The sequence below is a fragment of the Peromyscus maniculatus genome, chromosome 3 (genome assembly GCF_049852395.1).
Source record: "Peromyscus maniculatus bairdii isolate BWxNUB_F1_BW_parent chromosome 3, HU_Pman_BW_mat_3.1, whole genome shotgun sequence".
NCBI lineage: Eukaryota > Metazoa > Chordata > Mammalia > Rodentia > Cricetidae > Peromyscus > Peromyscus maniculatus.
The window spans coordinates 127,212,106-127,221,893 of NC_134854.1; the positions used below are offsets into that span (position 1 = coordinate 127,212,106).

Here is a 9,788-nt window from a genome sequence, read left to right on the forward strand (position 1 = left end):
CACTGGCACTCACCCTAGTGTAGTTTAAGGCAAGTCCTTAAAAACTTGTTTCCTTCACGGACAGTCCTGGAAGTAATTGACTACGGACTTAAAGATGTATTGGAGTTTTGTAAAGGGAGGTTTAAAATAAAGGGAAGAACAAAAGAGGATATAGTATCAATGGATGGACATAAATGTACTTGCAAGAGATGTCATTGAGCATTTACTATGAAACATGTCTTATATATAGCTTTTCCTTAACCATTCCATAATAATGGTTAAAACAATCATTTACCACTGTTCTACTTTATGATACTTCACCTCTCTGTACCAAGAATGAGGTAGATATTTAAAGTCAGAAAATCTATGCCCTCAATGGAGAGAATTATATATCAGATATATGGACTGTGGAAAATATTTACAAATATAATAAAATTAGTTCTCCTAACTTCAAAACCGTGCACTTGTTTCTGGCTATATATGTTAGGCCACTGAAAACAATATGTCAAAAAGTAAATATCATGCCAAAGTATACTATTTATGGGGCCTAGATTCTATCTATTATGTATATGTGTTCATGTGTATGTGTGCATCTAGTACATTTTTAAAAGCTCACCACTTTTTTTTTTAAATACAGAGTCTCTCACTGAACCAATAACTCACTGGTGGTTAGACTGAATAACTAGCAATGTCTAGTGATCCTCCTAGATTTACCTCATAGAAGCAGAGATTACATGAACATACTACACCCAGCTTTTTATGTCTGTGAGAGGGATCTAAACTCAGATTCTCATTCTTGTACAACAAGCACTCTACTGACTGAGCCATATTCCCAGCCCTGGGGTCCAGTATTTTCAGTTTGGCTTATTTAGCAGGCACAGTAGTTCTCATAAATATACTTAGCTCACATAATCATGGGAACGCAAATGAACATTTCATTCTCTGCCTAATTAACAGGGTTGATGTTGTAGATCTAATGAAATAATGCAAGTAGAATGATTTGTATATTTCAAAGGACTGTATATATAAATGTAGCTTTTAGTATTTTTCCTTGAAATGTATATATAAAAGCAATTTCCAATTTCAATCCTCATGCTCAAGAAAGAATCATCTTAAGGACCCAGGCATAAGTCTTTATGGCTAAAAATATAAGAGCAACAATGATTTATTACAAAGGATACATTATCAAGATGCAGCCAGCCAGGTATGTGAGCAATGTTTCTTAAAAATCCAGGGGATGATTTAAAATTTCATTTCATGTTTATTATCTAGAGGGATGGGCACCAAGAAAGAGTTGAGTAGGATAAAAAGAAGGACATGTAAAGTGTCCAGGTGTTAAAGTCCAGGCAAGGAGGATCAAATTAAGCTTTTATCATTTTTTTCCTGGAGAGCACCTTGGTAAAAGCATGAAGCCATTTAATTAGGAAGAGTAGACACTGCTGGAGAGCAAGCTGAAGACTTCCATCTGGACCAGATGCATTTTCAAAGTCTCTTCTTGATCAATTGCTTGATTTTATTAATCCATTATGTTCCATGGGATTTCTTGAGCTTTGAATCAAAGGGCTATTTCTTATAGACTCATAATTGAATCTTAAAATTGTTACTATTACTTTTGATTAGATTTCATACAATTCAGCTATAAAATGGAACATTCAGAAACATGATTTAAAAAAAAAAAGTATATATCACTTCCAGAAACTGTTTAAGAGTCAAAAATGGTCCTTAATCTGATGATAAATTATGCTTTGGAATCCTAGGAACCATCATCCAAAATGAATGAAGTCAATGTTGTCCAATAATAATCAGGGTCTGGGGGTAAAAACTGGGAAATCCAACTTTTGGGTCATTCATAATTATGTAATTAGAAGAAAACTTTTTGCATGTTTATGACACTTTGATTTTCATTTTTCCTTATTTGAATAACACATTACAAACAGGATGTGTCTTGGACCTGACTTAATTTGAATTTTACTCTGTAATGAGTAATGAATCATGTTAGTGAGAAACTTCTGTTTCTCTGATGATTCCTTGGAGAGAAACCACAACACGTGAACCAATGAACCAAATGCCACAACACTGAGAAGAAATTAACTCAAAGTTGTTCATCTTCATGATCTTTGTCTCAGATGGTCTCCATGGTGACTCCCTAGCTAGCAGCATGCTTGTTAGCAGATCATATTGTTGAACTGCTCATCTGTCTTGAGAACTTAAAGTTTGAAATTAAGGTCCAACAGAAACACTTTCACTAAATATATCACAGAAAAAGACTAAAAAGACAAAAAATCATTGCAAACATTGTGGCTAATGATAGGTATAAGGTAGAAATGTGGGTAGATTGACAGAGATAAAAATGAGGAAGGAACAGACACTAGCCTGCTTTGCCCAATCTTGGTGTGAGGAATGATTCAACTTTGCATTGTATTCTCAGAGCATTAATGTGCTATAGTAATGAAAGGATGTCTAAATTATATTCAAGAAACTTCTACTCACTTGGTAAATCATCTGTCCCTGCTGGTGTCCTGATAGATTTGCTCACATGTTAAGCCTCTAACAAGCACTGATTGTCAAAAACTGATCACAAAGTTGATACATGAAGGGAGGTTTTTAGGAGCCAGGGATGTTGCTCAGTGTGTGGTTAACAACACTTGCAGCACAAGCATGAGGAACTGAGTTCAGATCTCTAGAACACGTAAAAGTCTGGCTATGATCATGTGTACTGGTGACCCCATGCTTTGGAGGGAGGAGAAAACAGGATTGCAGGTGAATGCTGTACACAATCCAAGTCCCAAAATGATGAACTCCAGAATTAGTTCCAACAGAACAGAAAAAGTGATTTCTTGCTACAGTCTCCTTGGATGCACATCCATGGGCATATTCAAGTGTGTGTGTGTGTGTGTGTGTGTGTGTGTGTGTGTGTGTGTGTGTGTGTGTGTATGAGTGATATACATATTGAGGTGTGTGTGAGGAATATACATACATTGAGATGTGTGTGCGTGCGCAGGTGCGCACACGCACACACACGAAAGTAAGGACAGAAGGAAAAAGGAAAGGCTTAAGATAGAGATTGTAACAAGTGACCTCCAAGAACCTTCTACTCATTTTGGCTTTCATGCCTCAAGTTCAGAAGGCATCCTTGAATATAATTATTTTTTTTCTTAAATTTCAACATAGTACCAATTACCATTGTCCTTGTTTCATGCTGGTGTCATAAAATGAGAACATAAACAGAATTGATGATAACCAAAAAGTTTGGAAATGATGAAGGATCATAAATCAAGTTTAGGAGAAAAATTCAATATCAAAGCTATGATCTTAGGTTTTCCTCTCAATATGATCCCTGGATATGGACAGGCAGAGCTAGCAAGCTATACTGACCCCACTTGTTCACGAGGAACAGTGGGGGTCTGTATAAACCAATTAAAGATAAAAAAGGTCATAAGATTGAAGAAAAAAATATTTCACAGTCCTTGCAGGTGGAAATATACAATAGGTACATGGTTTCTTCATTGCATAGCTTTGGTTAAATATGCCTATAAATTGTAATTTTTAATTGTTTGTTGATTTTGATTAATAAGCCATTCATTAACCACCAGTTGACTGCTTTTTATCTTTGGAGGGGATTCTATGGCTAATATAATGTTAAGTGGAAAAAAAATCAATCCCCATCATAAAACTAAAACTCAGAATCTTTAAAATAACTCTTTTAATTTCATTGACTCTAGAGCTTATATTACCTTGGGAGTTAATAAAAAATGAAGAGTTTCCAATTGTTTCCAGTGTAGAGAGAATATCCCAAAGAGCAAGGCTTAAGATGAAGAAATAGTCCATGGTACCTTAGCAAGATTATACTCAAATTGAAAAAATAAGAAATCCAATGAAAACATAGAACTGCCTGGTATTGTCATATGGTAGTCTTAGAAACCTTGTGCTTCACCTGAGTCATTCATAGGAGGCTAGAGTTTAAAAGCCAAGTTTTATGTTTGGTTAGTAGAGATTCTTTAAGGGAGAGTAAATAACACTGGACTGGAGGAGGAAATGCACACAAGACAAAGAAAATATGAGAGGAATACCCCTTACATGTGTGCTTGCGTCCTGTCCCCCAGAGACTATTAAGAAAGTTAACTCAGAGCCAGGTGGTAGTGGAGCACACCTTTAATTCCAGCATTTAGGAGGCAGAAGCAGGTGGATCGCTGTGAGTTCAAGGCTAGTCTGGTTTACAGAATAAGTTCCAGGAAACTCTGTCTCAAAAAAAGTGTTAATTCAATCACATCCACTGTTTAGTACTGTTCTTATGCTGGTAACATTTGCAATATTTGGTGATCCATACAGAGAGAGGGAGGAGTGAATTTTTACAGAAAGTATCAATATTTTTTAATTCTTAATACAGTAGTTGAATAAAATGAGAATATCATTTACATTTTAGACTTTCTCCATCAGTTGTGAAATGAGAATTTTGCCTAGGATGGTCTGTAAGATATGCTTTCACTAGTACATTTTATAGTGCTGGGGCATTCAACAGGTATTTGTTCATCTGTATTTGCCCACAGTTCATCTGTATTTGCTTCATCCTCATGAAGGGAGGTTTGTATTTATCATGGAGAAAGAACCAGGGAAGACAACAATGGACAGAACACATGAACTTCAAAGTGTTCTCCTCATTTGAAGAAGTCCTTCTGAGCATCACAAAGTCTCCTTTTATCACCACTGACTTTAGTTATTATATTAAGATCACTGACTATTTTTCTTATAGTGCTCTATGGGTCAAATTGCTAAAGAAAATAAACATTTTACTCATTTCTGATGTAGAAATCTAATTTATAGTCCTAGAAAGAACTAAGAAATATCTCATAAAAGATGTACAAAATATCTGTGTATGTTGTTAACTACTAAGTAGCTTAGGTAATGGGTGAAATTCTTCTTAGTTATAAAGCATTGATTTGATATATTATTTTTTCTCTTTTTCTACTGAGTGATTACATGTGCTCTATCCTTGTAACTTAACTGAGGGTTACAAAATTTGTTTTTGGTGTCTTTGTTTATTATTAATGAAAAAGGTGAGTAGATAATTAAGTATGGGTATTTGTGACATTGAGATACTTACAAGTCTCTATGAAGTTTGAAACACACAGTTGAAGAGGAACTGGTCATTCGAGATGTATGGATGATTTTGGTGGACTGCCTTCCTGTATCAACAAACTGTAGTTGGATTATATGACATGATTCCCAGAACTTATGCCTATCCTAAGACCTAGATTTCAATTGCCTTTTTAGAAACTACACTCATAAAGACAAACTCCATAATCAATGAGTGAGTGTGGTGGAAATCTGTTTTATAGGTCCAACCTATTTCTTCATTTGTACATCCACTTTCCTTCAATTACACATTACATATCTCTTGGAAATGCAAATATCGGACATTCTTCTCTCACTCTGAACAAAGAGAGGCCAGTTGACCTAAACTTGACCATAATGCTTGCACTCATTTTTCCTGATATTTTGTGCTTCTGCAGAGTGTTACATAATTAAAGAAAAAAACAAAAACAAAAAAAACCACTCATACACACAATTAGAGGTTTGAAGATCAAGATAAACTAGAGTTTCTGTAATAAAAAGCTTCATTTCAAACTTCTCCTTTAATTCCCAAGTATCATGTAACTTGATTTGTTTGTCTTTCTTTTATTTTTACTATATATTATTTTTTTGAGTCAGGATGGCTACATCAGCAAACTTTATTTTATTTTATTTTTTATTTTTTGTTTTTTTGAGATAGGGTTTCTCTGTGCAGCTTTGTTGCCTGTCCTGGATCTCACTCTGTAGACTAGGCTGGTCTCAGACTCACAGAGATCCACCTGGCTCTGCCTCCCAGGTGCTGGGACTAAAGGTGTGCACCACCACCACCTAGCCAGCAAACTTTCCAAAACATTTATCAAAGATATAATTGGAATACCACTTTATCCAGACTTGTAAAACTGTCTGAATAGTTTAAATCACTTGGCTAGAAAATAAAGTATTTGAATATATTTAATACATTTCACATTCACTTATTTTATATTAAATATGTATTTTAATATAGTATATTCTAAAAATAAATGTTTTAAATCACATATAAATATTGAATATTGTATAGTATATTGAAGTATAACACAAAACCTGAAAACTAATATCACTTATAAACCAAAAATCTTTCAATAATATAGGCAAACTGAATTGACAGGATATATAGGCTGGATAATATATTACAATTAAGTGAGGAAAGCAGAGCAAAATTAATACACAAAAACATGTTAATCACTCTATTATAGATTATTTTGAAAATTCATATGTCAGTAAATGGTTAGAAACACTTGACAAAACTCTGCATTTATTATGGTAAGGAAAACACCTATCAATGGAAAAATATAACTTCTATAAGATGTTGTACACTTCCAAATTACCTAAAGCTAATGTCACTTTTAATTGTGAAAAATCAAATGTTTTCCCCAAATACATAAGGAACAAGGCAAAGATTATTCTCATTCAACATTGTCCTGAGACCACTTATTAATAGAGTAGAATAAAGTAGAAAAATAATATTTAATAGAATAGAATAGAAAATTAAATAAAATAAGCCAGTGACAGAAAGTAAAAAAAAATAATATATAAAGAAATGAACAGAAAGAAGAAGTAAATTTGATGGGACATGAACATAAATTCACTTTAGTGTATAAATACACATACACATGCAATCAACAAGCAGTTTTTGAAAACTGAAAAATGTATAATACCATAGCATTAAAAAATAATAAATTGGATACACAAGAAGGTATATAAGCTGAAAAGTATAAAATGTTATTGAAGCAAGGACAAAACGCATACAGAACTGACCTGGACATGAGTTAGCAGAGTCAATATAAATGCATTGATTCTCCTCAGGTTCATTTACAAAATCAATGTGTCCCAATAGAAATCCTGAAAAGTGTTTTTAAAATGTAGGATTGAGCAAGTTTATTGCATGATTATATGATGAGCTATAGAGCCTAGAATATCTAAGACAATCTTGAAGAAATCTTGTAAAAGCAGATCGCTTACTGTAATTGCTTTCATGAATTGCTTTGTGTCTACAGAAGTTAGCACTTATATAAGGATTCAAGTAATCAATGAAACAAAACCCAGTATACTGAGGTTGATACTGGTATGTCGTAAACTGATTTTATTACATAAAGAATTCTGTGGATAAATGAAAAAAAAATCTATGGCTATTTTGTGGAGGAGTTAGTTGAGAGAAAATTTGGTCTCAATTCATACTACAGAGAAAAATTAATTGTATCTCAATCATAGAGCAAAATCCCAAATTTGAAGCAATGAAGCTTCTAGAAGAAAACCTAGAAGGATAGTTTAATAATTTTTAAGACAGAAAGAGATTGTTAGAGTATTTTAATCAATCATTCAATAGACAATTGAAATTAGACTTCATCAAAATCAGTCTTGCCCAGAAAGCTCCAATGATTAAGATATAATAGTTTATTCTAAATTGGAAGAAATGTTCTCAATGTGGGCATACACATACAAAGAAGAGCTATTATCAAGGCCTGGAGAGATAACTAAATGGTCGAGAACACTTGTGACTATTACAGGAGAAAGTGTTTAGTTCTAACACACACAGCATCTCACAAGTGTCTGCTATTCCCCTGCAAGGAGATTCAATGTCCCTTACTGGCCTCTTCTGCACTATACAAATGTGCAAAGACATACACACAGGAAAATATCAATACATATAAAATTGGATTAAGTAAATAGGGCCTATTATCAGTTTAATAAGGTAGAAAAGTACCTGTGAACAAAGAGTCTTGTGAAATATATGATAAGAGAACTAACAACAATGAGTTTTATGATGCTTTACATTACTAATTATGATATAAATATGAATGAAATAAAAAAATGAATGATTTGCTACCAATCTAACTGGTAAAAGTAAAGTGTAAAATGACCAGCAATAATAATAACTACAGGTGAAGTCATAGAACAACTTAACCATTTATATCCTGAAGAAAGAGCACAAACTAATATATCCAGGGGCAAATTAACTGTTCAACTCTATATAATTATAAACACACAACACCCATAATCCTACATCTAGAGGCATACCAAAGAAAATTAAAAACAGACATACCAAAAAGATTTTTACTAGGCTTTTGCTAAGAAACTTATTCATAAAGCCTCAAAAATTGAAGCATCCAAAAATCTATGAGGATAACTGATAAATTGTGTTTACATAAAGCTCTACTTCCCAGAAATGGAAGAACCAACCATATACCAAAGATTAATGTTTTTAATTGCCGTTGTAAAAAATCAACCAGTACCTAGGCTATATATATATATATATATATATATATATATATATATATATATATATATAGAGAGAGAGAGAGAGAGAGAGAGAGAGAGAAAGAGAGAGGGGGGTTTAGCTTATAGTGATGGAATTAATAGGATAGGCTCTCTCTGTAGGTGAGAAGGGGTATCTGAAATGAGAATGAGAAGACACTGAGTTGAACTCAAATTGGCACAACATAAATTCATTGAACTGAGCCCTTAATATCTGTGTTCCACTATGTGTAAAATAATCAAATCATAGCTTTAAAGATCCAAAGTATAAATGTAAAATGACATAGGAGTATTTTTTGTTTCTAGATGTGATAGCTTTAGTCAGTACAAAACTTTAAAGAATATGAAAAAAAGGTAGGGTGCTTCAGTTATAACTACGTAATAAACATTTCTTATCTGTAAGTATGCTTTTTGTAGTTTATTTATTTACTTGTTTTGAGACTTATTCTTGCCATATTACTCAGGGTGCCCTGGAATGTGTGATCCTCCTGCCCCATACTGCTGACATTGCAGGTCTGCACCATGCCCAGATCTAGGTATATGTTAAAAAAATTAAAAAAAAAAACTTTTATTAACTCTGACATTTTTACTGAAGTTCCCAGTGTAAGTTTTCAGAAAAAGAATTTTGAACATTTTTGTACATACTAAAATTGAGTCCTCTAATTACAGATGATGGTGCATTAGAAATAATGACAGGGGACCAGGAGAAGCCCACATTGGCTGCCTGCCCCACAAACTTCCCCATTCTCTCAATACCTTGGTGTCCCCACACCCAATCACCAGTCCCAGGACCTCCTACTTACTGTGGCCCAGCCTTCAATAGGGACAGAAACTCACAGCTCTATGAGACCAAAAAGACTGGAAAAAGTCCAGGTAAGCTACCAGCCTACCAAACTACCCCATTCTTTTAGCCCCCTATCCCCAGGCCCCTACCATCCTACTTGCCCTATTGCAGCCCTAGACTGGGGCAGAGATTCCCTGCTGTGCCAGAGACTAGCCATTCTACCAGAAGCCAGGCCCCCAAGTGGGGAAGAGATTCCCTTCTTGTGGAATATCTGTGTCCATTGTGACTAAGTGTCTCTGCCTAAGATTCCTCCTGATTGGTTTAATAAAGAGCTGAATGTCGACAGGAAAGAATAGGTTAGGCTTTCTGGGAGAGACAGAGAGAGAGAGAGAGAGAAAGAGAGAGAGAGAGGGAGAGGGAGAGGGAGAGGGAGAGAGAGGGAGAGGGAGAGAGGGAGAGGGAGAGGGAGAGAGGAAATCAGACAGATGAATCTAGGTTTGTGGGAGACACCAGTGAGATATAGAACAAATCAGACATTCTGTACAGAGGGAAGGTAATTGAGCTACATGGCAGAACATAGATTAATAGAAGCAAGTTAATTTGAGTTGAATGAGCTAGGTGGGAAAAATTAAACTAAGGCCAAGTTTTCATAATTAATAATAAG

General features: G+C 34.4%; 1 long non-coding RNA gene across 1 annotated transcript; it reads right to left on the reverse strand.

Moving 5' to 3' along the window:
* Positions 1–4,116: 4,116 nt before the first annotated feature.
* On the reverse strand, positions 4,117–7,790 carry LOC143272179 (uncharacterized). The gene is made up of 2 exons (XR_013049620.1): positions 6,844–7,790; positions 4,117–5,162 (listed from the first exon to the last, which is right to left on the reverse strand). It is a non-coding gene; the product is annotated as an uncharacterized LOC143272179 (long non-coding RNA).
* Positions 7,791–9,788: the final 1,998 nt, after the last annotated feature.